At 47.7% G+C, this 15,846-nt stretch overlaps 1 long non-coding RNA gene across 1 annotated transcript; it reads left to right on the forward strand.

The window, feature by feature from the left end:
• Positions 1-628: 628 nt before the first annotated feature.
• On the forward strand, positions 629-14,950 carry LOC128853839 (uncharacterized). The gene is made up of 3 exons (XR_008452656.1): positions 629-952; positions 4,546-4,634; positions 14,170-14,950. It is a non-coding gene; the product is annotated as an uncharacterized LOC128853839 (long non-coding RNA).
• Positions 14,951-15,846: the final 896 nt, after the last annotated feature.

A 15,846-nucleotide genomic window follows, 5' to 3' on the forward strand; every position in this document is an offset into this window, starting at 1 on the left:
TTGCACTGGATCTGGCCAGCTCACCCTAAGCACCTCCCGGGACAAGTGGGACCACCCAGGGAGGTGGTTGAGTCCCCATCCCAGGAGGTGTTTAAAAGACAGGTAGATGAGGTGCTTAGGGATATGGTTTAGTAGTGGACAGGTATGGTTTAGTTTGGTGATCTCAAAGGTCTTTTCCAACCTAGTGATTTTGTGATTCCAGGTACACGCCCAAGCTGAGCACGTGCAAAGGACATGCGTGGAAGAGGTGCCGGGTGTGCGAGGTGGCCAGAGAGGCCGAGGGGAAGCTGCAGATACCCCAACACAACCACACTGCGCTTGTCCCAGGGTGACAATTACATGCCAAGCTTCTGGCAGGGCCCACACTGTTGGATGTCATGCTTATTTAACTGAACTTCAGCCTGGCTATTTATGGATAGAAATCATACCCAGAATCCAGTCTACAGAGGAGTTTAAGTGCTTTTTGGGAATCTTCCAGGAAATGTCAGAAAATTCTGATTAGAGAAAAAATCAAGATTTTTCCTGGGACTGTACCAGGCTGTTCAGCAGCGGCACGTAAGGAATTTCTGATCGAAAGCAGAGACAGGCAGTGGCAGGGCAGGCAGCTGCCCGCAGGAGAGAAGCTCATCCAGGCTACAGAGGACCCCAGCTTTGGAGCAGTCACCTTTTTGCTCCCTAGGGACAATATCCTCCATTTTCCATTGATGTTCTGCTCCAGCCCTGAGAAAAGTTTGTCATAAAAGCTCCACCAGAGAGGTGCGTTTGAGGACTGTGCCCTCGGAAAGCTGCTCCCGCGCCACATCAGACTCGCTGCCGAATGCTAGGCAGAGAAAATGAAATATGAAAATGAAATATTAAATTCAGCTGGGCTGTGAGTGTTAGCGAAAGGCTGCAGCTTGAGGAGAGGTGCTGCAAGGCGCACCTTCCTTGCAACCCTAAGGATTCAAAAATTGTGAGTCATATATCCCCAAACTGGGTCTCTGCCTTACAGGAACAATCTGTATGTATTTATGTATATCTCTGTGTGAATAAGGGATGGGGAGGTGTTTTTAATTTGCTTTCTGAATTTTTGAAGACTGTGTTTTTAATCTTTTTGCTGCAATGCTGAGGCTCAGTCTTATTTCATATTTTTTATTGATGGCTGAGACTGCCGGGCAGTTACAGTTCCAGACACCTGGAACGAAGCAACGATGCTGTAGGAGATTATTAGCACCCATGTACCCAACATGGGATGTCGTTTGAGGTAGAGCTTCCAAACATATTCCAAGTCAGGTGCCATCACAGAGGGGTTGGAACTAGATGGTCTTTAAGGGCCCTTCCAACCCAAACTATTCTAGGATTCTATGAAATAAGGTGCCTGTGAAAAAGCTTGTGGAGGGCAAGGATTGAATTTCTCCTTTCCTTATTAAATGCTTTCCTTAAATTTATCTTTCCTGTCACCAGGCAACGGGGCAATAGGGAGCTTGGGTGGTCTGGGACCTCTGTCCAGGCTGGACACCCAGGCCAGGTGAGGTACCTGCACCATCCTAGCGTCAGTAGAGAAAAGGAACTGCAAGAGGCAATATCTCTGGGGTTTGATATCTTCCATCATTACGGAATCCTAGGCACCTATTGTAAATTACAATACAATCTTATGGTTAAAGTTTTCTGCTGGATGACCAAAGCCTTAGAACTTTGCATCGGTGAGAGATCTCCTGGAGACAGACTCGCTGAATTTGTTCTCATAGTAGCTTCAGCGGGTCCAGCAAAAGAAAAGAAAGGCAGACAGGGAAGGTTCTTTCCAGCCGTCGCTGTATGGGTGCCAATTCCTGCAAACACCCTGACCCTAAGCATAAAATGTAGCATTCAGGCAGATAATATGAAGTCATTCAATCAACCAGCATACGCTCACTGACTTATATGTTCGCTTAATCCTGCTGAAATCTCTGGGACTGCCTCTTTGCAAAATTAGACCTTGAAAGAGTATTTTGCAATGAATGCCATGCTGAAGAGCAGCCTCCTAACAGAGATGTGCCTATAAACCCCCCCAGGCTGTCAGTGCCCTGCACTAAATATACCTGAGCTACTTGGCTCCCTGTTCCCCAGGTAGGGATAATTACCTTCCCCTAATTGCCATCTCCTGACCGTCAGTTATGTGAGCTGTTTACCCCAAAACACGAAGGCAGGCTAGGAGCACTTCATCCTAGGAGAGGGTTAATCTCCCGCTGGATGCAGGATGCCCTCATGGGAATGGAATGTGTAGTGTTGGTAAGTGGTTGTGCCCCAGAAGCCTTTGAGAGCCCACTGACTACTGCATGCTAACGATTGGTATTATTAAAGAACAATTGATGGCCTGTAACCAAACAACAGAAACTAATTACTGGAAAACTTTTATTGTCCTTTAATTACTGGGCCTCTTTGTCAATTAGCAGAAGAGAGTGAGAGAGGGGAGAGAGAGAGAGATAGAGACTCATTTTATGGCAACAATAAATTTTCCAAAACTACCGTCATCAGTAGCTGAAAAAGCAAGTCTATTAACACACAATATTAAGGCATGATATTTACTCTAGCTGCTAAATGTAGGTGCTTTTCTTCTGAAAAAGGGTAGAGCTTTAGGAATACTAATCAGGGTTTTCATCCTACTCTGCCACTGCCTGGCATGACAGCTTTCATTTTCCAAGTAATTTTACCCCTCCACCAAGGGTTTCTTTCTGCGAGGCTCCTCCAGCAAACTGGCCCAGTGCCCATCATGTAGAATGGGAGCTTGGGGGGCTCAGAGGGAGGGAGTGGGGGCAGAGTGGGTGTCTCTGTGCTGGGTGGACATCGCTGGACCAGGGATGAGGACTTGCGAGGGGCTAATGCAGCATCTGAGAGTGCAGGTGCAGTGGGACTTGATCAGGGCTTGGCTCCACAGACCCACGTGTCAATACTTTCTGTGCCTCGTTCCTGGCTCGCTAGCAATAGCCAAAAATAGTTTATTCCACTTTTTTTTTTTTTTCCATTTCTCATCCACCGCCAAATAAATTATTTCTGGGCATACTGTCACGAGTAGCTAACCTTCTTGGAGGATGTTTGAACTGCAGTTACCCCCAAAAATGAATCATAATTTTCTTTCTGTCACTTGGCAGACAGTCTTCACCAATATAGTTTTCTCCTATTTGACTTTCTCAGATTAACTAGTTAGTGTCTCCTCAAGGAAGCGCTGCAGGCACCACAGCTCCTTGGCTGGGATGTGCATCACCACGGAACAAGTCCCTACTGGGTTGTACAGCCAGTGCCATGTGTGGGACTGGGCTCTGCATCCCAGATGGTCCTCCAAGGTCTCCTCTCTCACAGGGGTGTGGTGAGACCAGAGAGGACCACCAGACCTGAAGGCACTTCTATCACAGATCAGATGCTTTGTATCACACAGATAGACTCCTAAAGCCTTCAGCAATAATAACTTCCACTCAGGATGGATTTTTCTCCCTCAGCACAGGGATCTGAATATCTCTGAGTCTTCAGGAGCTTAGTGAAATTTTATGCCAGCTCCTACATCCATTGGCAGAGGCAGGGACAGATGTTCTTGGAAGGAGTTAAATCTCACCCCAGAGTAACTGCTTTTAAAAGCAGCTTGCGAAAGAGCAAAGTACCAACCTTTTATCAGAAAACAAATATCGTTTCAATTCATAATGGCAAATACTGGAGACGCCTGGTTTTCCCGTACATTGGCCTGCCGAGCCCGTGTCCGAGCTGCCAGCCTTTTCTCCATGTGCTCAACACACTGGCGATGGGCATTCATGGCTGTGGCAGGATAAACAGTGGGGAAGTAGCTTAGAAATTTGTCACAGCTTGTCTTATTTTGTGTTACTTGAGTAGATTCAGGTTTTGTGCTATCAGAGAGAATCCGGAGTAATTCCTGCAGGTGACCTTAATAGCGGGCGTTTGACACATCCATCCCTACGTGATGATGCAGAAGAATAGCTAATCCTATAAAAAGCAAGCAAGCTAAAGGGAATTGCTGGAGTTTACCCATGGAGTGCTTTTATTTCGGTATTGAGGGTGGGCACCAAAGTTCCCATCCCAAATTCCCCTCCTCTCTTCAAGGGGGCTGGAGCGAGATTGAATTAAAAGACGGTGAAGCCATCTCTGGCAGAGGAACACACCTGGCATCACGTTTGCAAGAAACGTATACCTGGGACTGCACACCCAAAGCTCCTCCAGAGACAGGAAGAAACCATAAACCCGAGGGGACAAGGCTGGTTTTCTTGGCAAAGGTCCCACGGGTGGTTATCTGCAGAGCAGAGCAGGATGTGGGGATCGGCAACACCTGTCTGCTTAGCCCGGCGGGTAACGGAGCGCAGATCACCACCCATCTGCCAGGTGGCTTTGGCTCTCCCCTCCATTTTTAGCCCTTCTGTTTTCCTTCTCCTTCCGCATTTGCTGCCTATCTCCTTTCCCATTTTCTTTCTTCTTTTCTTTTTTCTTTTATCTTTTTCACCTTTTCTCGTCCTGTTTTGCAACATTTATTCTTCCTTTGAAATGAGGGAAGGTGCAGTATCTCCCTTTGTCCTTATTTCCTGCTAGGACTGATTTCAGAGCTCCTGTTTCTGCGAATTTCCCTCTGTGTTACACACACACGTGGTACTGAGAGAGAGATGCACAACCTCTGTCGGGTGAGTGACCTTATCCAAATAGGAAAGTCCTTATAGCAGTGTATTTTCTTAGGAAATTTTACCAATAATGGTATCTGCAGTAAGGTTTCTGCCAGCTATTTCAGTGGAAAACTATTGCGACAGGTTCTTGAAAGCTGGGAGGAATAGTAAGAAGAAGCACATACATACGGGGTTATACAGATAATGAAATTGTGGTTTGTCTTCACCAATCTCATAGCCTTTTGCTCCCTGCCTGCATCTTCGTCTGTGCTAAGAGATGGTGTCTCCACTGGGGAAAGGAGCCCCGTTCTCCAGGCAGATGCTGAAGCACCTTGATGGAAAGAGCTGCAAGGGTAAAGCAGGCGCTAGGGCCAAGGCATCCAGTCCCATGGCCACCCCTGTCTGAGAGCTGCCTGCAGACCCTGGTCCTGCCAGGAGGGTAACTGAGCAACCATGTGCTTGTTCTGTCCTTTTCTGGTTTCCTCCTCCTGCCTTCCATCCAGCATTTAGCAGGAACCACAGAATCATAGAATAGTTTGGGTTGGAAAGGACCTTAAAGGTCATCTAGTTCTAATCCCCCTGCCCTGGGCAGGGACATCCCACTGGATCAGGCTGCCCAAGGGCCATCCAACCTGGCCTGGAACACCTCCAGGGTGCCCAGCTTCCCTGGGCAACCTGTTCCAGGGCCTGACCACTCTCATGGTGAAGAAATTCTTCATAATGTCCAGTCTAAATCTGCCTCTCTCCAGTTTATACCCATTGCTCCTCGTCCTATCCCCACAAGCCTTTATGAACAGCCCCTCTCCAGCTTTCCTGTAGCCCCTTCAGGTACTGGAAGGTCACTATAAGATCTCCTTGAAGCCTTCTGTTCTCCAGGCTGAACAACCCTAACTCTCTCAGTCTGTCCTCATAGGGAAGGTGCTCCAGCCCTCTGATCATCTTGTAGTCCTCCTCTGGACCCATTCCAACAGCTCCATCTCCTTCTTATGTTGAGGATTCCAGAACTGGACACAGTATTCCAGATGAGGTCTCACAAGGGAGGAATAGAGGGGCAGAATGCATGTCAAAGCACTCTGCCTGCAGAAGGAGCACCCTTGCGCTCATTTTACAGATGGGGAAACTGAGGCACGGAGGTGCAGTTTCTTGCACAGCAGAATGGGAGATCCCATTACATCAGCTTCATTGTTGGGACTATGGCACTGCCCATCTTAACCCCTGAAGGTTTGATTTCCAACTCCTGTCTCCACCAGTGTCCTTGACATGTGACCATGCCTCATACAGGAGTTACTTCTAAAGCTGTTCAGCACAAACCAAGGATTTGGGAGATCTGAGACCTGTTTCCCACATTTCCTGAGAAGAGAGACATAAGCCAAGGCTTGTTTCCCTGGTAGGGAACTGTAACACTTGCTCATGTGCCCCAGCTGGTGGGTCTGTGAAACCACAAACCTCTGACTGTGCTGTGGTGCCTCCAGAAGCTCAGCTGAAAGCATGAGAGCTGTGGGTTGGGAGCTGTACATCAGCACAGGAAGAAAAACACAGGCATAAACCCCAGTCTTTAAATGCAGTGCTTGGATGATGTTTGCTTTTTATATTCCTAAAACACAAGGTGCTCGCTGCCAGGGGTGGGGTGGACACATGCAGGACCATTGCTGTTAGGTGGCAAACAACTAAAAAAATGAGTTGCCTTCCTCTGGGGCTCTTTCTGGTGGTTTTTTTCTAGCAATTTTGACAGCAAGGGCCAATAACAGTCATGTACCCTGTCCCAACCACCTCTGCCCTGCTCCCCACTGCTGCCAGCAAGGCTCAGCACCAAAGGTGACAGCCCCACCCTCCCTGTCCCACGTTGCCTGCTCTCACCGCAGGGATGTGTGAACTTCGCAGCTTACTTTGACCCACTTAAATGCAGGTGGTTTTCTCAAAGAGCAGATGGAGTGATTTCCCCCCGCAGAGCTCACTGCCCCAGCTCTCCCTGGGAAAGGACAAAGTTGTGTTTCAGGATCGCGCTCCACGCTGTAAGTAGTGGAAGGACAGACATGCAAAGAGCAGTGTGAGATACTCATGGGGACACACCACCACAGTGAGATGAAAGATGAACCTGCTCAACTCTGGTGCCGTTGCCATGATGCTCCCCCCTCTTTGACATTTTACAGAAGCCCCATCTCCTAGAGACACGTGAACATGAGAGTGGTTCGGGTTTCGCTTCTAAAAACCAGACAATTTTTGCTTCATCGTGACTTTTCTTTGCAAATAAGAACGTGACCCAACGGCTCAAACCCAGAAGGAAAACAAGAAGGAACTCCAATTAAAAATGAAAATCTTGTTACGGTTTAGCTGGTTCTGTGGTTTGGGAACCTCAGAATTCTTTAGCATTTGGGGTTGGCAGTACTCTTAAATTACAGGGAATAACTTGCCTTTTTATAGACTATTTCATCTGGAGGATCCCAGATTGCTTCACCAGCTAAACCCAGAAATATTGCCAGATCACCACAGCAGCCCATCTGTCCCGTCCACCTGAAAGTGCAAGGTGAGACGAAGCTGGCAGAGCGTTGTACCCGCAGCCGATCAGCCAGAGGCTCCCAAACAACCCTCTGCAAAGTGTGATGGGATCTTCACTGGCCACGACTGACCAAGACTTGCTTTCAGAATTGTTGCAAAAGCTAGAAGATGCAAGACAGATACTGAAGGCAGGGACGGTTGGGTGACATGCAGGGACCTCCCATACAAGGGCAGACTGAGAGAGTTGGGGTTGTTCAGCCTGGAGAAGAGAAGGCTCTGGGGAGACCTAAGAGCAGCTTCCAGAGCTGAAAGGGGCTCCAGGAAAGCTGGGGAGGGTCTCTTGGTCAAGGGGTGCAGGAACAGGATAAGGGGGAGTGGTTTGAAGCTGAAAGAGGTGAGAATTAGGTGAGATCCTAGGAAGAAATGTTTTGCTGTGAGGGTGGGGAGGCCCTGGCCCAGGTTGGGCAGAGCAGTGGTGGCTGCCCCATCCCTGGAGGTGTTCCAGGCCAGGTTGGATGGGGCTTGGAGCAACGGCATCCAGTGGGAGGTGTCCCAGCCCATGGCAGGGGTTGGAACTGGATGGGCTTTGTGTTCCCTTCCAATCCAAACCATTCTAGGATTCTATGACTTTGCAATGTGTATCCCTCTTCCTTCCTGCTCCCTCTGGTCCTCACTTCAATAGCTGTTTCCAAACCACCCCACTGCTGGTTTGCCCAGATGAGGAGGATGTTGCGTGGTTTCTCAGGCAGGCAGCAGAGTTCTAGCAGTACAGTTGATTTTTAGACAAACCTGTCCTATGGTTTCACAGTCACTGAGTTTGAGTGTGAAAACCGGGGGAGGGTCCGTACACATGGATATGGATGGTGCATGCTATGGAGCTCATCTTAAACACAAGGTTTTTACAATAATGAACATGATTTACTGGACGTATTCATATAAAATTAGATCATGAACTAATTAGACTGTAATTTAATCTTAGTTTTCACTGCAATTTATAACTACAGGATATTGCCAGAAACACACAAAATTCATCATTTGCCATAGTTAAATGATTCAGAGCCTGGGTGGCTCCCCCCCATGCCAACTTGAGGTCAGTAGTTTCATGACACATGCCTTCTACCACATCCAAGGACATGAGAAACCTCTCCACAAAGTGGGAATAAACAGATGTTAACCACTTCAGAAAAGAAACTTTCTTTTAGGTCTTTCAGGTCAGCAACCAGAGGACTCTTTAAGGAAATAAATATGTCAAACCAGGGCAAAGTGCAGTGCCAAATCCCAGCACTCTACGCTGTAGAGCCCTGGACTAGATTCCAGAGCATTTTGGGATGCCGATGGTGCCAGTCCATCCAACAGCACGGTTCCTCATTTTAGCCAGGCTGGTTTGCTCCTGTCTCTTATAATGATTGCAGTAGATGGTGGAGCAGGAATCCCATGTAGGGTACAATAGTACAATAGACCTGCAGTATATAATTATCATGCTGTATCTGCTTTCATATCATCGGTATTTTTAGATGTGTCAGTTTGAAATCTAGGATTTAGTGCACGGAGCCTAATGGATTGTTCTTCCTTTCTCTCTCTTTTAATGTCAACTCTCAATATGCATGAAGCAGACATAAAAGCACTTTTGTGCAGGTGCTGTGAATCTCTTAGCGCAGATGACAAGGGGAGATGGTTTTCTAGATTCATTGAGCTTCAGAGGAGACGGGACTCGATGATTCAGCCCGAGCTCCTGCATAGCAATCGCTAAGGTTTCACCCACAGCCCCCTCCATTAGCCAAGCTGCTCTGCACATCCTGAGAAGCATGGAATGTTTTGGGTCGGAAGGGACCTTAAAGACCATCCAGTTCCACCACGCCTCTGCACAAAGGCACAAAAGATCTCCCTTCTGCACTGGTGCCTGTTTCTCCTGTACAGACCACACTCATGGCTTCCACAGTCTAGGAAGGAGAACAGGGGAAATCATTCCAATTATGTGTGGTCCTCCAAGGCCACCTAAATTATGCCTAGCTTGAGTTTGGCAGCATCACACAACAGGAGCCAGAGCAGAGAGCCCCTGAGCAAGAGATGCCAAGAAGCAGGAAGCCCTGCCTAGAGGGGAGTACCTAAAATCCTCCCACCTCCCTGAGGCTGGATTTGGTCTTAGAGGCCAGAGCTGAAAGGCTGATTTACTCCATCCTATAGGCACTTCATCCTAGCCAGAAGTCAAAAATATTAGCATGAGCTTGACGCAAGGATTGCAGCAACATACCTGCTCCCACCAAATGTGTTGTGCATTTTGTAGCATCCCTCTGTAAATTGGTGAGCAGAAGATTTCCTCAGCCCATGGGGCTCAAGCACTCAAAGGCTCCGTGGTGAGGTGCAATGGGTGAACAGAGGAGCAGCTCTCCCCGTAGCTGTGGGCTATAATACTGGGGTGCATGGAAGAGAAGGAGCAAGAGGAAGCTGCCAGAGGTGGGCTGCTCCTCCACAGCCGGCTACGTGCATTTTAACTAGTGACCCAAAGGGGAAAGGGTATGAAAATGTAATGGGAATAATTACCCTGTAACTTTTGATTCCCTTACCAAAGTGGCATTCTTATAGCATAGTTCTGCATGTGCCTTATCCCGTCAAGTAGTTTACTCTGGGAGTTTTTGGCAGCCGCATGAATAACCCCTTGGTTTGGCAATTGGTCTTGCAACAGTCCAGTTGTCTGAATTAGGCAGAGGCTGCAGTCTGTCTTTTGCACCGCTGATCTCCTACTGCACCTGGCCGGTGGACACAAGCTCCAGAGAGACCTATAGAGTGATATAAGAACAGACACATATTCACTTGGCTCACAGAGATGTCCCAAACCCACTAAGACATCACGCAGTTTAAGTGAACACAACTTGTCTTTCAGCAGAGCTTCCTCATGCCCAGCAAACACAACCCTGGGCCAGGTTCATCCTGGAGGTCCAATGAGTCTTTACAGGACATAGTCCCAGGGAGAGGTGCCCTGAAACCAGGCTTATCCTAATCAGACCAAAGACTGCCACCAGGTAGACTCCTTATTTTGCTGCTGGTTCATTAAGTTTTTCAGTTCAAACTCAAATAGGAATCAGACACAGTTTTTGTTGTTATAACCCACTTGATATCAGCACAGTGTCCATGTGAATAAGGGGCAGCTCTACCTGGCAATTGTAGCACCCAGCACAACGGCAGTTTTTGATTGTGTGGATGATGCTCTGGGATTGTAGTAAAGGCATAACTGAGACAAAAAAGAAAATCCTTCCAAGAAATGTCTGCTTATTTAAGCTGTCACTGCTGTATAACAGAAGCCTTTGTGGAAACCAGTAATTCATGGGAGCAGATTTTCAAAGTCCCCCTATTCATATGTTTCAGCCCAAGGTAAACAACTCTGTTCTGATAGTTAACCCCACCCTGTTTGAGGTTGAACTGAAGCATTTTTTTTTTCCAGTATGTGGTATTTACTTAATAGCTGTTATCAAGCTTTTATGCGATCCCCCTTCCACCACCCACAGCTGCGTGCTGGATGTGTCCTCACTGATCCCACAGCAGAACGAGTCACCTGCCCTGCAGGGAGGAGTCACTGAGCAAACAACTAAACAACAAGGCAATCAAAGATAAGAAGGGGATGGGGTAGGGCAAAAAGTTGTATTTTCATGAATGGTGGGAAAACAAAATTCATCTGGAACAAATTCATCTGTGCACAGGTAGGCTACCCTGAAGTGCAGTTAGATTTGGTGCTTTGTAGCTTTGACTTTACGTGCACTCAGGCGAACTTGTGCTCCAGCACACAAGGAAGAAGATTATTTGGGAGGTTTTGGAGCTTAGGCAAGTGAATACAGTCCCATGAGGTCCTGCTGTGGTGTCCTTCATGGTGGCAGGCTGTCTGGGTAGGAACCACTTCTAGGAGAGCACAGAGCCCAGGGTGATGGATTTGGCAGGGTAAAGCTAATGTTATTCAGTTGCAATGGGGAACAGAAGATAGGTACCAAACCCACCACCCCGCACCTGGGGTCTGGACCCAGCTCTGCACTTACAGCCCTCCCAGGCTTGTGTTCAGGCTCCAGAGATTCAAAGATGTACCACCAGATGTACCATGTTATACGCGAAGCCAAGTGCATTCTTTTGAGGAGATAACAATACCAGTTGGTCTATTTTTAATTCAGTTCCTTGACAGAACATTTAGCTGTTCCTCTTAGAGAAGAATTTTGTAATGGGTTCCTATCATGTCAATTTGGAAAGCGTTCCAGCCTCCCACTACTGAGAAGTGTAAAACTATTGGCAACATATGGCATCCCCGTGGAGCTATTTAATTGTACAAAGGGCTGCCAAAAGATAAAAAGGGACTCAGGAAAAAAAACTCTACAGCTCCGTTCTTCCCCTTTCAGCTTCTAGCAGCAAAACAGCTTGCTAGATTTCCTAAATCCTCTCTCAAACAAAGCTGGGCGGCTGCTTCAGTGGTTAATAAACTGGGGACTCTTGTGGTGTGACTGGAGATTTGATTCAGACCCAAGTCCGTGGCAGCTGAGTTTTGCTGCTACTTGGTGGTGGCTGTTGCCTGGCATGGGACCCCTGTTTCTCCTGACTCTGTGGCCCAAGTGCTTGCTGTGGGGCTCAGTCTTGGGGATGGGGAGCTTTTGGGGTAAGATGAGCCATGGGGCAGACTGGAATGGACATGGAGCCCAGGAGGTGCAGGTAGAGCCCCAAGGCAGCTGCCCAGGGCTGCTGGGACTTGGGGTGCCCCTGATATAGCTACATCTCAAAGCAGACCTCAAGAGAAACCTTGGATATTTCTCAGGGCTTTTGGATGTGTTGTTATTCAACAACATTGTCATACCATCAGGAGGCACATATCAAGGGCCCCAAGAAGCTATACCAAATGCATGATAGTTTTTATGACAACTTGAAGGGTTTTCTTCAGAGCAACTAGCTTTGCTTTGCAGGAAGAAAACCAGCTTCTGAATACCTGAATGTTCTTCAGGCACTGCCTCACTAGGTGAGGACACAGCCCTACCGCAGGCCCTGCACACCACGCTGCCCCAGAGTCAACCCCTTTGGACCTCGCTGTGTATGTGCTAAACCACTCCTGGCTCACGTCTGGGAGATCCAGCTTGTTCCCTTGGCCACTAAGGTGTGAAGAAAGGCTCAGGCATTGCCCGTGTACAGCAGAGCACCAGAATGACCCTGGTTTGGGGATCTCTGCCCAAGGAAGCCTACCAACACCATCACTGCACCAGCACATCACTGCACCATCCATGGACACATGCATGACAGCTCCCAAGGATAATGGGATAACGATGCAATGCAACCCTCTCTTTGTTTGCTTTTTAAGTTCACAGACCTCCCCAGAAGAAGCTTCTTGGAGACTTCTTGGAGGTGGTGGCAAGCCAATGTTGTTTAGGGGATGAGGATGGCAGTCCTGCGTGGAATAGGGGCGCCACATTCACCACTGATCCCTGGTCTGGGAAAATGCTTCTCCTGCCCCACAAATGGGGCTTCTCTTCCTTTGAATGGACGAAATGAGCTACTCTGGTAGAAGGATGTGGAGGCTTCAAATGCATGAAAATATGGGAGTTGAAAATCTATGTATTGAATGAAGTGTTTATGGGCATTATGAAAGGTCCTCCCATCTGCACAGCCACTTGTGGAGGGATCCAGACCCCACCCCAAAATGAGCTATTCTTACCCAAAAACTTCTTAAACCTGTCGGAGTGGTGAGCAGGGCTGGACCCCAGCCCTGTGCCAGGAGCTAAACACTACGAACACGGAGAGGGAGCTGCTGCTCCATGCTCACCATGTCTCCTTAAACCAAATGTCCTGCTGGGGCCACACATTGTCCATGGTGCAGAGCTGAGAGGTGTGTGGGACAGGGCATGCCATCCCAGGGTGGACATCATCCACTCTGCTGGGTGGACATCATCTCCTCTGCTGGGTGGACACCATCCACTCTGCTGGGTGGGCATCATCCACTCTGCTGGGTGGACACCATCCACTCTGCTGGATGGGCATCATCCACTCTGCTGGGTGGACATATCCACTCTGCTGGGTGGACATCATCCACTCTGCCAGGGGACATCATCCACTTTGCCAGGTGGACACCATCCACTCTGCTGGGTGGACACTAAGCTTCTGTCCAGGGATAGGAGCAGTCTGGCCACACTACAGCAGTAGACCCAGGGCTGTTCTCAGGAAGAACAACATTACAGGGTCATAAAAGGAATTAAAACCCAAACAAACTAAATAAGAATTTCAAAGAACATAAATCCTTAAACTTCTCATGGAAAAAAAAAAAAAAAAAGCAGGAAAGAAACAAGCAAACATCAAGCCCCGTTCAGCTTAGTGAGATAATTCAAGAGATTATCAAACCACAGTGATCCCTCTGAAAATGGAAATCCAACTTTAATTAATCCTATAAAAGGCAGCATTGAGGAGGCAGGCAACAGATATGTTTGAAACTCAGGTTAGGAGGAGAGGGGGGCTTGGGGCCAAAACAGATACCCAGAGAGAAACAGGCAGCAAGAGATCTTCGTGTATCAGATGCTAGAAGCCTGCAAGAAAATTTGCAGCACCATTGAAATGCCAGTACAGAGAAGGGAAGAAAACTACAGGGAAGCTACATTATTCATCACGAACAGTACAAGCTCCTCACAGTCTTGGGTCTGCTCATGGGTAGAAAGGGCAAAGCTCCACCAGAGTTTTGTAAGAGATGCAAGAGGGAGTTAATTCAAGGAAAAAAAGGAGAAAAAAAAACCAAACGCACAAGGCAGGGAAGGTGTGAGCCAGGATCTCCTAAGATCCTGCAGAAAGAAGAGGTGGAACAGAAACCAAAAATATCCAGTCTGTCACTAAACCCACTCCCTGTACGGAAAACCTGGAGAGTCACAGACTGCACAGGTCTGTAGGAGAAGCTTTAGGTTCCACCCTGACTGCACAGGTATTTCAATACCAGGAAGACTGGATGACCTGGATACTCCTCCAGGATGGAGGAAAATACATTCAAATGGATTTTCAGAAAATATTTTGACAGCATTTCTCCAAATTGATTTTGACAAATAATTTTCTCCTTTTCCAGGGCTTAAATATATGTCAGAATGAGTCCTCATCCCTTCTGGGAGCATCTTGCTGCTTCTTCTGGGGGTTTCTCAGACCACCATCTCCAGCAGCACTAGGGACAATGCAGCTGAGACTATTCTTGCCCTTCCCTCCACTGCAGGGACCCTCTGACCCTCAACTGGAGCGACTGGAGAACCCTACGGGGAGCCCACATCTCATGCCTATGGAAAATCCCAAAGAGATCTTTTGCCTGCTTCCTGCATTTTAGCCAGCATTTGTTGCCAATAAAGGAAGAAACAGCCTGACAGAGATATAAATATCTTGAGTGAGATAAAAGACACCTAAATCCCAGTGACTTTCCTATAATGATCCTAAGTCACCGAGGTGGTTTTGAAGAAGTTCTCCCGCAGTACCAGCACAGATGTGAGGTTTGGCCTCTGCAGGAGGAAGAAAGCCGGAGTGCATTACTCCACTAAGGGCCACTGCAGCTCCCCATTGGCATGCATTATTTATAGCAGGACTAGCAGTAAATTAGTGGCTGATGAGCTCTCAGATTGAGCCTTTGTGTTGGCTCAGTCCCACTAATGCAGGCTATGGAAAATCCTGCTGCAGAGAAGTGACGGCCCGGGCTCTGTCAACAGCACTCACCAAAACTTCCCTGTACTGTTAAGATGATTCTCTGCTACTGTTTGCGTGAGCTGGAGCAAAAGGTGTCACTGTCAACGCCAAGCTGGTCTGTATTAGTGCACGCTGGATGTCATTAGGCAAAGCCTTTTTTTTTTTGCTTGAAAATAATTAAATCTGGGAGATCACAAAGAAAAAACACCCAATGTCTAGAAATCATGGTTTTGTTTAATCTAAAAGAGACACATCTGCTGGTTGAACTCACTTTCTTTTCTTGAGATGGGCTGGATCTCATTAGTAAAGGAATTATTTTACTCTGAGGAAAGTTGACAGTTTGAACAAAAACTAGAACCCTCTACTTGACCAAATGCGTTTAGAAAAAATTGTCTCTCTCCTCCTTCCCTTTTTGCATTAGAGCTGACTTGTCATTCTGAAGAAGAAGATTTATGTTGTTGTTCTAACAGCGTCTTGCCTTATGTCATAGGTTGAATTCAGCATTTGGTATTGCTGTAAATGAGATCTGCGGCACCTACGCTAGGAGGAACAAAGAGGAGGGGATCCTTCCTCCACAGCCCTGATTTACATTGGTATTGCAGGGTTGGACTGGAACCCCCATGGAATGGCGCATCCGTAAGGATCCCCTCTATGCAAAATCAATAGCAAGAAAATCTGTGGGCACAAGAGATGGCCAGTGACCATGCTTTCCTACTTATATTATGGTTCCCTGCACTTCAGCCGTCCCTTTCTGTGGACAAGCACTATCCCAGTGGCCTCCCCTGCTCCGTGAGGTATCTGCTGCCACCCACACCAGTCCCATGCTCACTGTATTCACTCTTCCCTTTGTTTCACGACACACCTGCCCTCCCCTGACTCTGTGTGAGAAGAGCAGACTCCTGCCCCGCTCTCAGCACATTGTATTAGTGTTGGAGACAGCAAAGCATCAGCAAATCAGGAGAGATTTAGACAGGATATCAGGAAAAATGTCTCTACTGAAACATTGGGCAGTGGTGGAGCCTCCATCCCTGGAAGGGTTCAAACACAATGTAGCCGTGACATTTCAGGACATGGTTTA

Source organism: Cuculus canorus, chromosome 16, assembly GCF_017976375.1.
Source record: "Cuculus canorus isolate bCucCan1 chromosome 16, bCucCan1.pri, whole genome shotgun sequence".
NCBI classification, from domain to species: domain Eukaryota; kingdom Metazoa; phylum Chordata; class Aves; order Cuculiformes; family Cuculidae; genus Cuculus; species Cuculus canorus.